This window comes from Neovison vison, chromosome 12, assembly GCF_020171115.1.
Source record: "Neovison vison isolate M4711 chromosome 12, ASM_NN_V1, whole genome shotgun sequence".
Classification (NCBI taxonomy): Eukaryota; Metazoa; Chordata; class Mammalia; order Carnivora; family Mustelidae; genus Neogale; species Neogale vison.
The window spans coordinates 14566148-14578449 of NC_058102.1; positions in this window are offsets into that span (position 1 = coordinate 14566148).

Sequence of the window (12302 nt, forward strand, 5' to 3'; positions counted from 1 at the left end):
AAATGCTGAATTAAATCTTGCAAATCCCATTGTGATCTCCAAATTCTACTTCATTTAACCTTCCAAAAACAAGCACAGAAAAACTGAACTTTTTTTTTTTGGGGGGGGGTCTGCTTGATAGTGCCAGTTTCCTCATATTCATTATAAAGTTTTTCTGTCTCCCATTTCTGAAAATTCCCTGCAGGCTTCACCGGTGTTGCTGAGAAATGTACCATTCCTTGTGCTTGGAGTTCCAACACACAACAGCAGCTCATTCCGTACCTAATTCTTACATGGTGATGTTTGCATGAGCTCTAGTGCTTGACTCTGGGATCTTTACATCCAGAGAGCATGATTTGTGGTCATCTGGATTTGCTGAGGATAACGATGCTATTATCAATCAATCAATCAATGCCAAGTCGTTTGAATAGATCCGGATCTGTAGAAGCTCTTGCCCTAGAGCTAGTATCTGCTGTCCCAGACGCAGGTGATGCGAGGGGAGGACAGTGATGGGGGGGTGGCATTCACAGAGAAATGAGTGGTGATTTAAGCTGTAGCTTGTGAACAGGTAGTGAATAAACTGCCAGGCATGTAGTTGGAGCTTAACACATTAAAAATCACTGTTCGTGCTCTGTAGCTTACCGAGTGTTTTTACACCAAGTTTGAGTTCGTACTGAATGCTGCGGGAAGGAGGAGGATGTGAGCCAGTCACAGGAGTTTAATGAGGTTGGCAAAGTAGGTATTATCCCCGCATAACAAGTCAGAATACAGCCTCAGAGAGATCCAGCAGGTAGCCCAAAGGCCCCCAACTAAGGACACAGAGGCACAGAGAACTAGGTCTTTTGGCTATCAAGTTTAATGTTATTTTCCTGATGTCACACTGCCTCCTAGAACCATTTTGTGCTGCTTTTCCTCTTCAATACAAGCAGCCGCCAAGTCCTCTCTGGAACTTTCGATGCTCAGAGCACTCACCAAAATTTCTTTTAAATGGGATTGCTCAGCCTTGCCGGGGCAGGCCAGACTCAGACCACCATTAAGGATTCTGTGATGAACTGTAAAGGTTATATTCTGCTTGATGAATGTGTGTAAACCAGGTCTCTCCTTTTGCCTTTTTTTTTATCACCCATAAATCAGTAAATTACAGGTAGCCCTCAAAACACCAAGAACCTCCGGGGACTCAGCGCCCTGGAACCGTTTGCCCACTTGTAGCGTGTTAGCTTGAGGAGCTGTTTTGGACTTTGCCTCAGCTCCATTGCTACACGTTTCCCTCCCAGAGTGGGACAAAAACTGGAGAGTCAGGCGCCAAGACTCTTGGCCGGGTCCCTGAGGTAAGATCACCCTTTACTCAGGCTCCAAATCCATGTTTCATCGATCGAGTGTTTTAATTTTACTGTGTTCGGTCTTAATGAAGTTCACACAGATAAGGTCATTGGCTGCCTTCAAACACTAGAGTCTAGATGAGGATGTGGAACAGACGTGAACACGTTCAAAACGAAAGCTGCTGAAGACAGCTGAGGTGTTGACTGACACGCACAAAGAATCGGCGCTTTCGAGAAAAGACATTGTCCCCGCCTATCTTCCACCTCAGCCAAGCTCCTTCAGAGGGATGGATGCCTCCGCCGGAAGGAAGCCTCGCTTCCTCAGCTCCCGGCCCACCCTTGATTCTCCTTAATCCTGGCTTGTGCCATTACCATTCCAATGAAACTTCTCACCAAAGTCTCCCGTTCCTTTGTAGTTGCTAATTAGACGGACCAATTGAGCGTTTATTTACCTTCTGCAGTATCTGAGGCTATTAGCCACGCCCGGCCTGCACACCCCACACTCCGTGGAACACTTTCACTGCCAGATCTTGGCCCTCTTCTCACTATGTACGTTCATCACGGCTTATTTCCACCATTTCCATGACTCCAACCATCACCTATGGCTGGTGACCCCACATTCATCTCCTGGTCACTCCCCTGGACGTCTCTGTCTAAGGATCCATAAACACGTCAGACTCAGCATGCAAGCTCAGTCATCACCTTTCCTCTTCTAAAATCTCTTCTCTGGTGCTCGCTTCGGCAGCACATATACTAAAATCTCTTCTTGGTCTCAGGAAAGACACTGCCACCCACCGACCATCTAAGCCAGAAATTCATGTCACCTTGGATTCCTGCCTCTCTCTCACCCTCATATGAGTCTTGTCAGTTCTGACTCCTGGGTATCTCGAAGATGCTTCTCTTGGTTCTCTGTGCCTGCATCGCTTACCTGTTCGGATCCTTATCTGCCATCTCTCAGACTGTGCCAGGTGTCTCCTTAGCTGATATCCTGCCCTTCGTAATTCCTCTGTCTTCCTGGTGATGGAACCCACAGTTCCTTAGACAACCATTGCAACCCCGTTCTCTGTTCACGTGGTTGGGGTGAATCGACTCCACCCCTAGACCCAGACCTGGGTACCCTCCATCACTTCCTCCACCTCGAACCTCCAACCCCAGGAACTGCTTGAGGAATTGGCACCTGGTCCAGTTAGCATAAAAGCTAATCTGGGGAGTTTTCCTGTATTAGCTGATGCAGGGTGCTCTCTTGCCCCTGGTGTTGCTAAGGGTACGAGGTAAGCCTGGACTTGTGGGCTGCCATTTTGCCACATGAGCAAACTTGCCTGAGAATAGACCCCCCATGAAGGAAAGCAGAGCTACGGGAGAGGAAAGTAGGAGACCCAGTGATTCCAGATTTGAACTGGACTCATCTGCGCGTGGAAGCAGGATATCCTTGGATTTCCCAGGTATGTAAGGAAATTTTTATTTACACCTAAGTCAATCTGAGTTGAATTTTCTTGCAACCAAAAGATTCTTAGCTTGTATAGCAGTAAGACAATGGAAGTCTAAAAAGAGGAGTTAGTGAATCCAGGACTCCATGCCTGGGGGTACTAACCGCAGGTGGTTCCCCTCTCAGAAACCAGGAAGTGCTGGGGAAAACGGACTTCCGAAGGCTGTGAGGAGTTGGCCCCACTTCACGGAAAGGGCGACACAGGACAACAAGGTGGCAGTTGTATTACAGGAGCTCAGAATAGAGACTGAACAGATGATTAGATTTCAGAGAAAAAGAGATTCGCGAGAGAACCAGCTTAGAGGAGAGGTGAGGGCTGAGGGTGCGGCTCTGCTTATTGATGAGAGGGGAGACAGAAGCCAAGGCCTGGACGCAGAGTGAGCAGCACCATCTCCGCCTTGGTGCCAGCCTTTAGCACTCCCAAAGGGCCACAAAGAGCCAGGCTCTGTCCTGAATGCGGGGGCTGATGACTCAGTCCCTGTCCTCAAGGCTCACGGTCTGCTGGGACCAAGCAGGAACAGAAGGATAGGCTAGTATATCAACCAATGTGGGCACAGGAACAGGAGCGAGTTTCTCCTTGAACCTCATTCAGAACTGCAGAGAGAAGGAGCTCTGAGAAAGATCCATGGGACTTAGTGACCAGCAAACCACTAGGGCAATAACCGATAGGATATTTGGGCAAATGGCTATTTTAATACCAAAACAACAGCTACAATTACAGAACATTTACTGTGTACCCGGTGCTGGCCTCAGCCTTTCACCCATCGTGACTCACTTTAACCTCAGAACAGTTCTCTGAATTCGATACTATTACTCCCATTTTTCACACTCTTCTCATTTTATTACTCATTTGGCCCAGGAGAGTAAATATTCTACCAAACTTTTCCAAGAGCTTGTGTTATAAAGGTCCTCAATGTAACGCTTATGTGATTCTCAAATGATTTATGCCCTTAACAGATGTCATGTCAGTACAAACCCACTGAAAAAGTCCCAGGAAGCTTATCTTGCTAAATGCAGTTTCAGGGGCGCCTGGGTGGCTCAGTGGTTTAAGCCTCTGCCTTCAGCTCAGGTCATGATCTCAGGGTCCTGGGATCGAGCCCCACATCGGGCTCTCTGCTCGGCAGGGAGCCTGCTTCCTCCTCTCTCTCTGCCTGCCTCTCTGCCTACTTGTGATCTCTCTCTGTCTATCAAATAAATAAATAAAAATCTTTAAAAAAAAATAAATAAATGCAGTTTCAACTAAAGAATGCTCTTTGAATATTGGTACTCCTCTATTTCTTTTTTTTTAATTGAAGTACAATTGACATACAAATCCTATTAATGTCAGGTGTCCATCAGTGATGCAACATTTTTAGACATAACGAAATGACCCCAGTAAGTCTAGTTACCCTCCGTCACCTTACAAAGCTATTACAATATATTTTTAATTGCAGTGTAGTTGACATACAGTATTATATTAGTTTCACCTGTTCAACACAGTGGTTGGTTCGACAATCCTACACATTTAGACATTACGCTGTGCTCACAGCCATCAAAGGATCCGCCATCTGTCACCATACAAAGTTATTACAGTATCGCTGCCTATATTTCCTCTGCCTACTTCTCCCTGTGACTTGCTTATTTTTGCCTGGAAGTCTGTGCTTCTCTTTGTTTTGTCTCCCCCAGAAGAACGTGGGCACCATGAGAGCAGGACGGTGCCTGCCTGCTTCATCATGTCTGCACTGAAAGGTCCCCCACTAACGCGTCCGTGATTAAAGGAGCGAGACTGATATAAAGCGAAGGTCAAGCAAAGCTTTATCCTGCACCAAGCATCAAGAGTCAAACCGACGGGCCGGGGCCGTGCCTCTTACAGAGAAGGCGACCTCTCTCTGCCTTACAGACTAGCTTTTAAGGGCAAAGGCCATGTGGCTGGGCCTGGCCAAGCACAGGTGGCCAATGAGATTATAACACAGGGCAGAAAACTGCACAGTCCTGCTAGGTCACACATAAGTGACCAATTGAATTACAGTTTACCCTATAGTAGACATTTGAACTAGCCTATCACCTTGGTCAGAATTGGCACCCAAAAGGCACCCAAAGGACGGGGCCCATACTCCTTGGTAGCTAGGAGACAGTATGCGCCCCCCCCCTCCAACTGACTAGATGTCTCCACCTGGCCTGACCCACCCTTGTATGCGGGCTTTGTTACCTGGGACTGGTTTCCGGGACTTGTTTTTAAGTAAGTCCCTTGGGGGTAAGGGGAGCAGGGAGAGTTTAAATTTTACTGCATAAACAACAAAATGACTGTTTAATCCAAGATGGAATCGCTCTGGCTAAATAGGCCCTTACATGCACTATGGGAATACTCTTCCAGTCCTGGGAGAACAAAGGGAGACAAGGTCCCTTCTCCCAAAGAGAAAAACTGGTGCTCTTCATGTATACGTGGAAACAAGAAAAACAAGTGAGAAGTCAAAAATTACAGGAACTCCATAAAATGAAGCTACATAATACCGAGTGGGACAGCCCACCATGCAGCCCAGAAACCTCAAATAATTTGTCCAAGTCTCACCCAAGTTGCTGGTGGCCAGAGGGAAGGGCTCTTACTTTTGCTTGAGAGTTTTTCCCACATCTCACACTGTCTTGCCATTAAAAAAAAACTAACAGCATTCCTAGTCTTGCCTACAGGAAGCTTTCAGCAAAGATTGTCAAAACTGTCAAGGGAATGAAAGTCAGGGAAAGGCTGACTAACTGGTCCAGACTGAAGAAGTCTGAATAACATGACAACTAAAGGCAATGTGTGTATATTCCTGGATAGGATCCTGGACCGAAGGAGGAAAAACTGACATCATCGAGACAGTCATGAAATTTGTGCAGAAAATCTATAGGTTGGTCAGCAGTGATGTATAAATGTTGATTTCTTTTTTTTTTTTTTAAGATTTATTTATTTGACAGACAGAGATCACAGGTAGGCAGAGAGGCAGGCAGAGAGAGGGGGAAGCAGGCTCCCTGCTGATGCGGAGTTCGATCCCAGGAATCTGGGACCATGACCTGAGCTGAAGACAGAGGCTTTAACCCACTGGGCCACCCAGGCGCCCCTAAATGTTGATTTTTTTTTTTTTTAAGATTTTATTTATTTATTTGACAGAGAGAGATCACAAGCAGGCAGAGAGGCAGGCAGAGAGAGAGGAGGAAGCAGGCTCCCTGCCGAGCAGAGAGCCCGATGCGGGCCTCGATCCCAGGACCCTGAGATCATGACCTGAGCCGAAGGCAGCGGCTTAACCCACTGAGCCACCCAGGCGCCCTAAATGTTGATTTCTTGATCTGGTGTTTGTGCATGTTAGTATCCTTGTGTGGTATGGTGATTTACAATAAGAAATATATATTTGGTCTCCATCCTGGTTTCTGGCACAAAGCTCGTTAAAACCTTTGGAATTTCCTAAGATAAGAGCGATAAAGGTGTCTGCTATCCATAACAAGCCTCTTTCAACCACACCTGAGTGTATGTGAAGGAGGGAATTTTGGAAAACCCCTAAAGATGGGGGCTGGTTGCCGGGGGAAACCAACCAAGTGATTAGAGGGTTGTAACTTTCAGCCCCACCTGTGATCTCAAGGAGGGGAGAACAGCTGGAGATGGACTTCAATCACCACTGACGGATGATTTAATCAACCACGTCTGTGTTATGAAGCCTCCATAAAAACTCAAAAGGACAGGGTTCAGAGAGCTTCCAGGCTGGTGAACCAGTTTGCAACCACGTGCCAGGAGGCGGGTGTACCCCAAACTCCTACGGGCACTTCTGTGTTCAGGACCCTTCCAGACCTCTGAATTTTTTCATCTGGCTCTTCATTTGTATCCTTTACCATCTTTTGTAATAAAATGGCAATCTAATCAGTAACCTAGCTTCCTGAGTGCTGTGAGCCACTCTAGCAAACTGGTTGAACCGAGGAGGGGGGTTCCTCCTCTGAAAGGGGCGGAGTCATAGGAACTTGTGATTTACCGCCAGAAAGCCAGAACTACTGTGGGAAACAAAGGTAGAAGAAAATGTAGATAAAATTAAATGTCCTTATAACCTGCAGCCCATTGACAAATACTTGAGATGGGCAGATCTTAACACTCCTCTAGGATCCCCAATCTCCTTTAGCATATAAAAGTCTTCTTGGAACTTTCCTTATCTTTAGTTCCCCTCCCCCTACCCCCCAAGGTGTATAACCGCTTGCTCCTTACAAAGCCAAGGCAGCAGGCAGCAGTGACAGCCACGGTTCTTTCTGCCCACCAGTGTCATCCCTGTGTTCTAATTAAACTACCTTTTTGCGCCAAAGATGTCTCAAGAATTCCCTCATGGTCGTCGGGTCTGGACCTCACCAAGGTTACCAACATTCCAAAAAAAAACTACATCAACAATCACAGGTAATAATCGGGGTTTGCAGTTGTCATTGGCATTGGGGGCAGTCTTGTGGGACTGAGGCCACCTCGGTACATCATGTTAGAATAGAGTGAGATTGGGGGCGCCTGGGTGGCTCAGTGGGTTAAGCCTCTGCCTTCGGCTCAGGTCATGATCTAGGGTCCTGGGATCAAGCCCTGCATCAAGCCCCGCATTGGGCTCTCTGCTCAGTGGGGAGCCTGCTTCCCCTCTCTCTCTGCCTGCCTCTCTGCCTATTCATAATCTGTCAAATAAATAAATAAAATCTTTAAAAAAAAAAAAAAGAATTGAGTTAGATAATAGGATACCCGTTAGTGTCCTTTGGAGAACTGGAGAATTGCTTGGTGGTGGTGATAAAATACCCATCAGATCTTGTTTGGGAAAAATACATACTGGAGTGCTGAAGAGGAATGGGACATCATGTTTGAAGATTCCAAAAATGACAAATGATTATTAGTACTTAATTAGAGCGAGCAAAGGAACAAATGCGGTAGAATATGAACACGGGGTGGGGGAATGTGGGGGAATGGAGAATTCAGAGGCTATGGGAGTTCTCTGTACTGTTTGGGCAATGTTAACTAAGTTTGAAATCATTTAAAAATAGTTTGTTTCAGGGGCGCCTGTGTGACCCAGTCAGTTAGGCGGTTGACTCCTGATTTCCGAGCAGGTCATGATCTCAGGGTCATGATCAAGCCCCGAGTCAGGCTCCATGCTGGGCACAGGGCCTATGCTTAAGATTCTCTCTCTCAGGGCGCCTGGGTGGCTCTGCCTTCGACTCAGGTCATGATCTCAGGGTCCTGGGATAAAGTCCCACACTGGGCTCTCGGCTGGGAGCCTGCTTCCCCTCTCTCTCTGCCTACGTGAGATCTCTGTCTCTCTCTGTCAAATAAATAAATCAAACTCTTAAAAAAAAAAAAAAGATTCTTTCTCTCCGCCTCCCTCTGCTCTTCCCCCATCCCTCTCTAAAGATAATTAATTAACTAATTAATTAGTTACAAGGTTGTTTCAAAACAAAGAATGACATATAAAAGTACTTGCGGTAGGTCAATTACCAACAGGGCCACAGACATTTCTCCGGTCCTAGACACCACTTTGCAGTCTCTCCCAGCAAGAGATGGAGTCTGTATGTTCCTTCTGCGAATCTGCAGTGGCTTGGTGACCTACTTTGGCCCAAAGAAAGCAGGCATTCTGTGACTCCTGAGCCCTGGCCTCCAAAGGCTGGAAACCTCCATTCTTGTCCTCTGGCTGCTCTGAAATGATCATAGAAAGAAGCCCAGACCTCCAGGAGGATGAAGAGAGAGGCCACGCTGGGCCATCCAGCAATTCTAGCTGCATTCTCACAGCAGCTGCAAGCCTCCGGGAGAGCAGCAGATGAATGTCCCAGCCAATGTGCTGCTCCTTAGACAACATGAGAAAACCTAGCATGGTACTATTTCCATCATTCTACTTAAGAATTTAATCGACTGAATTTATGTTGAATAGAACTTCCTTCATATTGGATAGAGTAGTTGAGCTTCTCCGCAAAAGGATCCCTGTCTTCCAGGGAACTGATGTGCAGATCGGTAGCCATGACAGCACTTTCTAGTGCACAGGAGTCTTTGACTTAGATAGCCGTGTTTCCCCTTTACCGCAACCCTGGGAGAAGGAACAGGTGTTACTGCCCTTAGTTTTACAGATGAGGAAAATAGGTTCAGAAAGGTAATGTCTCTTGCCCAAGGAAACACAGCCAATAGGCCCCGAAGTTAGGACTGGAATCCACGTTCTTCCTACTTCGTCAAGGTGCCGCTGAAGTCCAGCGGCTCCCGCAGAGAACACTTCACTCTCCCTCCTGATCTCAAACCAGGAAGATGCCAGGAGTTGTTCTGATGTCCTGCATCAAGCTTGGTTTGCTGTGAATGTGAACAAGGGCTGATTGCATCCCCTAATCGACCAGGGTCCCCACATGCACTTTATTCTACTCGTCCCTCATTGTTTTGTTTTGTTTTTTTTTAAGATTTTATTTATTTATTTGACAGACAGAGATCACAAGTAGGCAGAGAGGCAGGCAGAGAGAGAGAGGAGGAAGCAGGCTCCCTGCTGAGCAGAGAGCCCGATGCGGGACTCGATCCCAGGACCCTGAGATCATGACCTGAGCCGAAGGCAGCGGCTTAACCCACTGAGCCACCCAGGTGCCCTCGTCCCTCATTGTTTTAACATGGATATTCAGCCGCGTGGTCACGGTGGGTCTCGAACAAGGAGACTTACTGAACGTCCGTTTTCAAGTGCGTAGCTGTGATTCTCAGCCATCCGGTCGTTCGAATCTGCTCAGCGCGGCTTCTGAACCACGCGAGGAGAGATGTCCGTGGCCCCTAAGGTTGAATTACAAAAATCTCTGCTTTATTTTTCTCCTTAGCCGTCATCACCCGCCGAAACATGAATGCATGCTTGTTTGCTGACTCGCTACCTCTTCCTACACTTCAGCTCCAGGCAGGCAAGCAATAGTTGCTGATCGACGAACGGACGGATGAAGACCAACCAGACAACCAGAAGACCTCCCACTGACCTGTGCAGGTCGCTTAGCCTCTCTGAGCCTCCGTTCATCATTAAAATGGAAGTGACGTGTAATACATACCCCACAGGATCGCTGTGATCGGATGAGGATACTGCCCACGAAGGGCTAGCCTGCCAGCCCACAGGCTCTCGGGAAGTGTAAGCTGTTGGCGAGTTTCTGTCATTAGAGGGCTTTCTGGAGAGATGAGATACGCTTCTCTGAAACTCTCCTACACAGCACAATTTAATCCTTCACTTCGCTAAAACCCCCAGAGCTGCGTCAGGTCAATTTTCAAGGCTCTTTCTAGTCCCATGACTATGAGATAGGATGCCTCCTTCAGAGATGGTTTCTCCCCCACTGTCAGGGAAAGAAGAAACGTCTTCAGGAGTGGCCCCCGCGAGGCTTGCTCTGTAGGCAAAAACCAGTTCAGAGAGTTTCATGGTCTGGACACACTTCCTTCTGCAGCATCTGTGGTTTCTTTTTGGCCAGGGTTAATGGCAGTGAGTAACCCAACAGGAAAAGGCTGCTGACAGGTTTGCACCAAAGGACGCAGCTTAGTAACCACGGAAGGATTAAAAACCCATCTCACCACCCAGGGAGCCTTTGAGTAGCGCGCACACACACACACACACACACACACACACGACAATAAGAATCAAAGAGCTGGAAAGGGTTCTCTGGTTTCATGGGCCAGTAAGGATGAGACCAAGTCCTTCTAGGCCATCTGCTCTCCCCCAGGAGCCTGTCCGCCGGACGAGGAGATGACAGGGTTGGTGGTACTGACCAGGGTCCAGAGGAGCTCGCCCAGAGAGAAGAGCTTGCCTTTTTAGTGATCACTCTGTGGAGAAGGGTCCGACCAGTCCACACTTCCATCAAAAGTCTAGTTCTCGGGGCGACAAGTTTGCTTGGGTTGCTAACTAGATTGCTCCCCATTTTGGGAGATGATGATGATGATAACTTTGGGGGCTTTGGAGAACACCTGTGTTCAGACAGAAACGGCTCAAAAGTTTTGGAAGGGCACCATCTGGAACCTTGGTTGGCTTGGTTACAGCTGCGTAATGCTGACTCATCCTGGGAAATGTTTCCTTGGCCTTGTGGGACTTTACTCTCAAACTCAACTGAGAATTATAACCCCTGGAGTCGAGAGGATGACAGTTAAGTTCAGGAGTCCGGGGTTGATGGGATGTTGCCCACAGATCACAAACTATTGACAAAGGAGCAGTCACCATTTGCCCACATGGCTGAAGGGCGTACCATTTCTACTCTCCAAGCCGCATTCCTTTTTCCTCTGCTACCTTATTCTCCTTTCCCTGCCTCCAGAAATTCCACAAGGGGAAGGAAATAAGGTACTATTTTCTCTTTCCCTCCAGCCCTTGATCCACCGCATTTCCTCTGCAGTGGTTCCTCTGCTGAAGTTTTCCTACGTAAGAATAGTATCTTTTTTTATACTCAAGAAGTCACAAATAAAAGGAAATTAATAAGTTAATTGAGCATCCATTATTCTTCACTGCCAGACTCTTAGGTAATATATGTTGTATATATTAGCATTATTTCATATACTAAATGCTGATGAACTTTCCAGAGTTACATATGGTCCCAAAATGATAAAATAAAAAATAAATACAAATATTTATTTTTTTAAAAGATTTTATTTGTTTATTTGACAGAGAGACAATGCGAGAGAAAACACAAACAGGGGGAGTGAGAGAGGGAGAAGCAGACTTCCTGTGGAACAGGGAGCCCGATGTGGGCCTCGATCCCAGGAACCTGGGACCATGACCTGAGCTGAAGGCAGACACTGAATGACTGAGCCACCCAGACGCCCCTACAAATACCATTTGAAGTGTGGTATCATCACAGAGGGTTTTGTGCAACTTTTTAACCAGCCCATTAAACACTCTTAACTCAATGCCTTTGAAGCTGGGCAGTACCTAAGGAACAACTCCCATACAATGCTCTTCTCATGTTCATTGCCATTGTCTACACCTGTTCCATCTTCTTCAGTGACGTAAACACCTAGCTTAGTCTCAACTGGTTGCCTTCCAACCCGCTGCCCTTCCAGTTCCCGCATCTCCCAGTTCCTAGGACCCTCCCCTCCACTTGACTTCAGAGTCTCGGAAGTCTTGTCACGGTGAGCCTCTGAATCTTCTAGAACTGTCTCACTTGGAAGACCTCAGGCTCAGGCCTGCCTTGGCTATGCCATCTTCTCCTCCATTGGGTTTTCCTTCGCACCCTGCCGGCTGTCTTGCTCATTGGCTGCGAAGTATCTCGAAAGGGCGGGCTTCATCCTCACCTCTGCTTTCTCTTCCCGCCCCTTTCATGCCCTTACAAAGGTTTCCAGCGATCTTTCAGTGCCCAACTCCAAGGGGTCCCCCCCTCACCTAAACTCCCTGACACTCTGATTTATATGATGCTGTCAGCCACTCCCTCCTCCCTATAAAATGATGCCCGCTGTCATTGCCATGATCTCACACCAGCTTTTTCTCCCTCCTTCTGAGTCCTCTTCAAAGCCGTTTCTTCACGGGCCACTCCTTCAGGGAGGCCTGCCCCAGCTTTCTCCTGTTCTCTCAGTATTTTCCCTAGAAGATCTC